The sequence below is a fragment of the Saccopteryx bilineata genome, chromosome 5 (genome assembly GCF_036850765.1).
Source record: "Saccopteryx bilineata isolate mSacBil1 chromosome 5, mSacBil1_pri_phased_curated, whole genome shotgun sequence".
Classification (NCBI taxonomy): domain Eukaryota; kingdom Metazoa; phylum Chordata; class Mammalia; order Chiroptera; family Emballonuridae; genus Saccopteryx; species Saccopteryx bilineata.
The window spans coordinates 25,296,450-25,303,072 of NC_089494.1; the positions used below are offsets into that span (position 1 = coordinate 25,296,450).

General features: G+C 39.2%; 1 pseudogene; it reads left to right on the forward strand.

The window, feature by feature from the left end:
* The first annotated feature begins 5,725 nt into the window (after positions 1-5,725).
* LOC136307051 (small nucleolar RNA U3) lies at positions 5,726-5,810 on the forward strand (annotated as a pseudogene).
* The last annotated feature ends 813 nt before the right edge of the window (positions 5,811-6,623 follow it).

The window sequence follows — 6,623 nt, forward strand, 5'->3', positions numbered from 1 at the left end:
CGAGACAAGTGTCAAGAGTGAGTCTTAGATGGATGTAACAGAGGGAATCTGGTCATTTTTAAAAGATAAAACATCGTTCAGACTTAAATATAAATAAAACAGAAATAATGTAAGTTATTTATTCTTTTCTGTGGACTGGTACCAAATGGCCCACGGACCGATACCGGTCTGCGGCCCAGGGTTTGAGGACCACTGAAATAAAGGACTTGAGTATCCGTGAATTGGGTATTTGAGGGAGGATCTGGAACCATCTTCTTGCAGACACTGAAGGATGACTATACTATAGCACATAGTAATTACTAATTTATCTAACTTCCCTCATTACTAAGTTATTTATCTCCTGTATCTTCCCTAGACGGAGAGATTCCTGAAGGTCAGGTAAAATGTTTATGCAGTGCCTCTAAAACCTGGCACAGAACTTACTAAATATATCTAAAATAGTGATCAGATAGACAAGTCCAGCCAACCAAGTTGTCTGGCATCAATAGAACACAACGCTCTGTTTTACTTATAAAAATTTTGACCTTAAAAAGTCAAAACTGAGGCAAGCCCTTTGATAGCAAGCAGGTAGAGATATTTTTCAGTGTCCGAAACTCAAGTTCAGTGCCCAAAGGACTACTATTCCTACTTCCATTTTATTTTACAACCTGCTTAAACCTCTCCAGGCATACTTCATCCTCTGTAGCAGTGGCTTTTAAGCTAGGTTCTTAAAATCCTGTGGTTTTCTTGGGATGACTTCAATGATCCCTGCAGGGGAGGAGGACAAACCGGTAAATCCTAGGTGGGAGAATGTAAGATATCTTACTCTCTACTTTTATTACCTGAGGTTCCTTTGTAGGCTTCTGTTTGAAAACAAACAAAGAAAAAAGATGCCTTTTGTTTGAGATAAATGAAAAACCAGTAGCGTTTAGTACAGTGTCAAAAGTCCTTCGCAGGGCGGGTCAAGATTCTCATGAACTATCCTGTATCTCTCCTTTGTTTTGCTGTCTTCTCTCTAATTTTACATTCTAGCAGTTTGCAACCTAGAGCACGGTTTATGCTGATTTTGCTTTGGTTCCTACTATTCCTCTGCCTGGAATGTTCCCCTTACTTCTTCACACCTAACTAACTTTACTTAATGTGTCTAAAATAAGCTTAGACATTGTCGTTTCCAGGAAGCCTTTCCTGAGACCATAAGATGGGGGGGTGAGGGTATCCTGCCCACTCTTATAGTACCCCAAGTACATCTCTATTGTAAAACAGCATCACATTAATGTTATCTTCTCATCTGTTTTTTTTTTTTTTTAGCAAGAAAAAAAGGGACACACACGGACAGACAGACGGGAAGGAAGAGAGATGAGAAGCATCAAATCGTTGTGGCATAGATTATTCATGGATTGCTTTCTCATATGTGCCTTGACCAGGGGGCTTCATCTGAGCCAAGTGACCCCTGGCTCAAGCCAATGACCTTTGAGCTCAAGCCAGCAACCACGGCGTCATGTCTACATTTTATGCTCAAGCCAGTAACCCCACACTTAAGCCAGCAACCTTGGGGTTTTGAATCTGGGTCCTCAGCATCCCTGGTCAATGCTCTATCTCAGGGGTCCCCACATTTTTTACACAGGGGGCCAGTTCACTGTCCCTCAGACCATTGGAGGGCCGGACTATAAAAAAAAACTATGAACAAATCCCTATGCACACTGCACATATCTTATTTTAAAGTAAAAAAACAAAATGGGAACAAATACAATATTTAAAATAAAGAACAAGTAAATTTAAATCAACAAACTGACCAGTATTTCAATGAGAACTATGGGCCTGCTTTTGGCTAATGAGATGGTCAATGTGCTCCTCTCCCTGACCACCAATGAAAGAGGTGCCCCTTCTGGAAGTGTGGCGGTGGCCAGATAAATGGCCTCAGGGGGCCGCATGCGGCCCACGGGCTGTAGTTTGGGGACCCCTGCTCTATCTACTGTGCCACTGTCTCTTCTCAACTATTTCACATTTGACCTGGGGTGTGGCTAGACATGTCTTAGTTATCTTTATGTCTCCAGTGTTAGCATGGTCACCTATATCTATATCTATATCTATATCTATCTATATATATATATATATTAGAATTCTATAAACCATTGTTGATAAAACTATCCCACATATAAATATCATAATTTATCAAATAAAAAATAAATGAAGAGAAAAAGAAAAGGAAATAGAAAGTAACACTCTTTATTTAGCTCCCAGAATGTACAAACTGATTTCAATACATAGTTTATTTGAGCCTCACAAGAACTCTATGACATTGATACCATCATTCCCATTTCACAGTTAAGAAATTGTTCTCACAGAGGTTAGGCAAATCATATGGGTTTAGACACCTGGGAGAAGGGTAAAAAAGGACAAGATGTCAGGGTTGGTTGACTCGAAATTCTAGTCTTAAAGCCATAATACATATGCAATGGTTAATTTTATGTGTCAACTTACCTGGGCTGAGGTATGCCTTGACAGCTGATCAAATATTATTTTTGGGTGTGTCTATGAGGGTGTCTTCAGGAGATATTAGCATTTGAATCGGTAGACTGACTAAAAAAAAGTGTCCTCACCAATGTGGGTGGCCATCCTCTAACCACTTGTGAGTCTAAACAGGACACTAAGTAAAAAAACACAGATTTGCTCTCTTGCATATGCTTAGCCTTTTATCCTCTCCTGACCTTGAACTCCTGATTCCTGGTCTTATTTAGAGTCAGGCTGGACCTTCTATGATTGGCTCCCCTAGTTCTGGGGCCTTTGAATTTGAACTGGAACTGCACCATCAGTTTTCCTGGGCCTCCAACTGGCTAATGGCAGGTTGTACAGTGGTCTGCTCTGCCTCCATAACTGTATGAGCCAATCCATCATAACAAATCTCTTTCTATATACCTTTCTATATATCCTATGGGTTCTGTTTCTCTGGAGAACCCTGACTACTATACCATATAAATAGCATATGTTAATGTATATATATTACAATATGACACCAAAGAACCTGGCCAAGAAGGTCTGTTTGCTCTACAATAGTTCCCATAGTATTTCCACCTGTTTGTTGTTTTCAAATTTTTGTGGCAACCAAGATTTTTTTTAAATGAGACATGTCTTTCCAAGGACAGCAGTCTATTTTTAAGTATGTGCCACCTACTCAGTCAATTTAATAAATATTTATTTAGCACCAACTAAATGCAAGTCACGTAGCCTTAGGAGACATATAAAATGAAAAAGGCATGGTCCTTGCCCTTCAGGAGCTCATAATCTAAAAATATACATTAACAACTCAGAATGGAGGCAGATGGTGATAAGCGCTGTAATAGAGGCACTTACAACTTGCTAAAGAAGCATAAAGCTTCCTTAATTCCAACCATGGAGTAATAAAACACCTTGGTAACTGTATCTTTCACTGCATGCCAAGAAAGTCTTTTATGACCCAAGCCAAAGGATGCATTTCTTTGTAGAATACCAGAGTTTATTTAAAAAAAAACACCACACAACTAATAGACATGGCTTTTGTTAGCAAGAATAGTTATTTAACAACAATAGAACCAGCCCTACTTATATGTGTTTTCTATAGCAATCAGGGGAAACCCACGAGTCTCTTTATTTAAAGGGCTCTCAGTCTGTTTGGAAGAGGCTGTACGTGGTTCTGCCCACAAACCCATGTACATTCATAATATTTCTTTTCAGTCCACTATGTGCTTAAAGTGAGACTCTGAATAGTCACTCCGGAAGTATGAAATGTGGATTTCAAGGGATATAGCTTAGGCCTAACTAATGAAGACTGAAGGCAAAACAGATTTTTAATTTTTTAAAATTTTAACAAGAAGCAACGACAGCAATGTAGCTAGTTGAAACCTTGTTACAAAATACTTAAAGGACTGTGAATAAGGCTGACAATGCTAAACGCCTTCCTCTATGCGCCAAGCAGATTTATTAGGTGCCAGCCCCGCTGTACTGGACTAAAATGCTTAATCTAGAACTCACAGTGAAAGCACAGCCAATTCACACTAAAGGATCAACTTACAGAATTTGCCCTGTTGTTTATAGATTGCTACTATACTCTATAAACAAAAGAAAGCAGATCATTTGCACTAATAATATTTTAAAATAAGAAAATATTTACTTAATATAAAAGTATTCATATGGTATATTTTTACATAGGTTTCCTCCTAAAAATTTACAATTTTCTTTTTCTTTTTTTTTTTTTTGACAGAGAAGGAGAGAGACAGAGAGAGGAACAGGTAGGGAGAGAGATGTGAAGCATCAATTCTTTATTGCAGCTCCTTAGTTGTTCATTAATGGCTTTCTCATATGTGCCTTGGCCAGGGAGCTACAGCAGAGCAAGTGATCCCTTGCTCGAGCCAGTGACGTTGGGCTTCAAGCCAGCAACCATGGGGCCATGTCTGTGATTCCATGCTCAAGCCAGTGACACCATGCTCAAGCTGGGTGAGCCTGCACTCAAGCTGGGGACCTCAGATTTCGAACCTGGGCCCTCTCCATCCCAGTGCAACGTTCTATCCACTGTACCACTGCCTGGTCAGGCAAAAAAAAAAAAAAAAAAAAAAAAAAAAAAAAAAAAAAAAAAGCAATTTTCTTATGAAAGAAATACCCACAGAGAAAATATAAAATAATAAAAGGTTAATACATTGTTATTTTTAAAAACTATCCCCTAGCCTGGCCTTTGGTGGCAGAGTGGATAAAGCATCAGTCTAGAAATGCTGACATCACTGAATTGAAACCCTGGACTAGCTCAGTCAAGGCACAAAAGAAAAGCAATCAGTGAACAACTAAAGTGAAGCAACTATGAGTTAAAACTTCTTGCTCCCCTCACTTCCTCTCTCTCTTTTTGCTCTCTCTCCTCTCTCTGTAAAATCAATAAATAAAAATCTTTTATAAAATAAAAATTTTGGCCCTGGCCAGTTGGCTCAGTGGTAGAGCGTTGGCCTGGCGTGTAGAAGTCCAGGGTTCGATTCCCGGCCAGGGCACACAGGAGAAGCGCTCATCTGCTTCTCCACCCCTCCCCCTCTCCTTCCTCTCTGTCTCCCTCTTCCCCTCCCTCAGCGAGGCTCCATTGGAGCAAAAATGGCCCGGGCGCTGGGGATGGCTCCGTGGCCTCTGCCCCAGGTGCTAGAGTGGCTCTGGTTGCAACAGAACAATGCCCCAGAGGGGCAGAGCATCGCCTCCTGGTGGGCAGAGCGTCGCCCCCTGGTGGGCAGAGCGTCGCCCCCTGGTGGGCGTGCCGGGTGGATCCCGGTCGGGCGCATGCAGGAGTCTGTCTCTCCCGGTTTCTAGCTTCAGAAAAATACAAAAAAATAAATAAATAAAAATTAAAAAAATAAAAATTTTTAAAGAAGAAAAGACTCTTTTAAATGAATGAATGAATGAGTGAACGAACACACGAATGAATGAATGCTGCCCTTTGGTAGGATACTCATGTCATCTAACAGAGAACATGTGGGTTTGGCCAAAAGCCACTGGGCGAATGAAAAGTTTTACTTGTGTGAAATCTTGATTCGACTTTAGACAGAATGGAAAATTGAGGAGAAAGTATTCATCACCTTACTGCCTCCTTATTTCTTTGAACACTTTCTCTTTCAAATAGTCCATATCTCCAGCATCCTCAATCATTCATTCTCTAATATCAACTTCCCCTATCATCAATGTTTATTTTATTATGCTTTATCAGTGACATCCTATAACACGTATTTAATTTCAAGTTACAAAGACTTTACTTTCAGGGATCATTTCTATAGTTTGTAATTTCAAGTTACAAATGTTACTAAACAAAAAAAGCTTTATTTACCAGCTTTTTTCAGAATTATAGGATAGATGGTATTCATTTCAAGCCTAAAGTTGTTTATGTATATACACATATATACAAACATATACATACATGTTTCTCATTTGAATCCATTGAGCTTAACAAATGGCTAGAATTAAATTGGTCAAAGGCTCTTGGCATTCAGCTTTTAAAAATCTGAATCTTCAACACTCAAGAAGTTTTAAAATAGGCTTGCAAAGCAAATGTAACTTATATGGCTTTAATGCTACTCCACATTATAGAAACTCCTAGGAAAATGGATTTATAGTGAGAAATTGAGTAAAAATTTATTGATTCCCAATCCTATTACCTTCAAAATGAAAACGACAAAGAGAATGAAGATAACTAGTTTCATGAGGCAAAGCATGAGCACTGTATTCAAACAGGCCTAAGATTCTATCACAGATACAATTTCTCTTTCCTCGTAAACTTGAACTTTAAATTTAAAGAAATGTTTATAGTACCCTGAAAGCAGCCACTAGACAATATTCTTATTATATCCCAAAGGAGCACACTTCAACTTAATCTCGACATCATCTGGCAGGTATACAGCCCTGGAGTCATGGGGGAATGTCTCAGAGATGCTACGTTTGGCATTTTATGTCTTAAAGCAGCAGCTTAATTACTCATATCATTGTCATTGCTTCCCTGAAAGACTTTCTCTTTTAATTTTTTTTTTTGTGATTTTAGAGAGATTGGAAGGAAGAGAGGGAGAGACATCAATATGTTGTTCCACTTCTTTATGCATTTATTGGTTAATTCTTGTGTGTGCCCTGATCAGGGATCGAACCTGCAACCT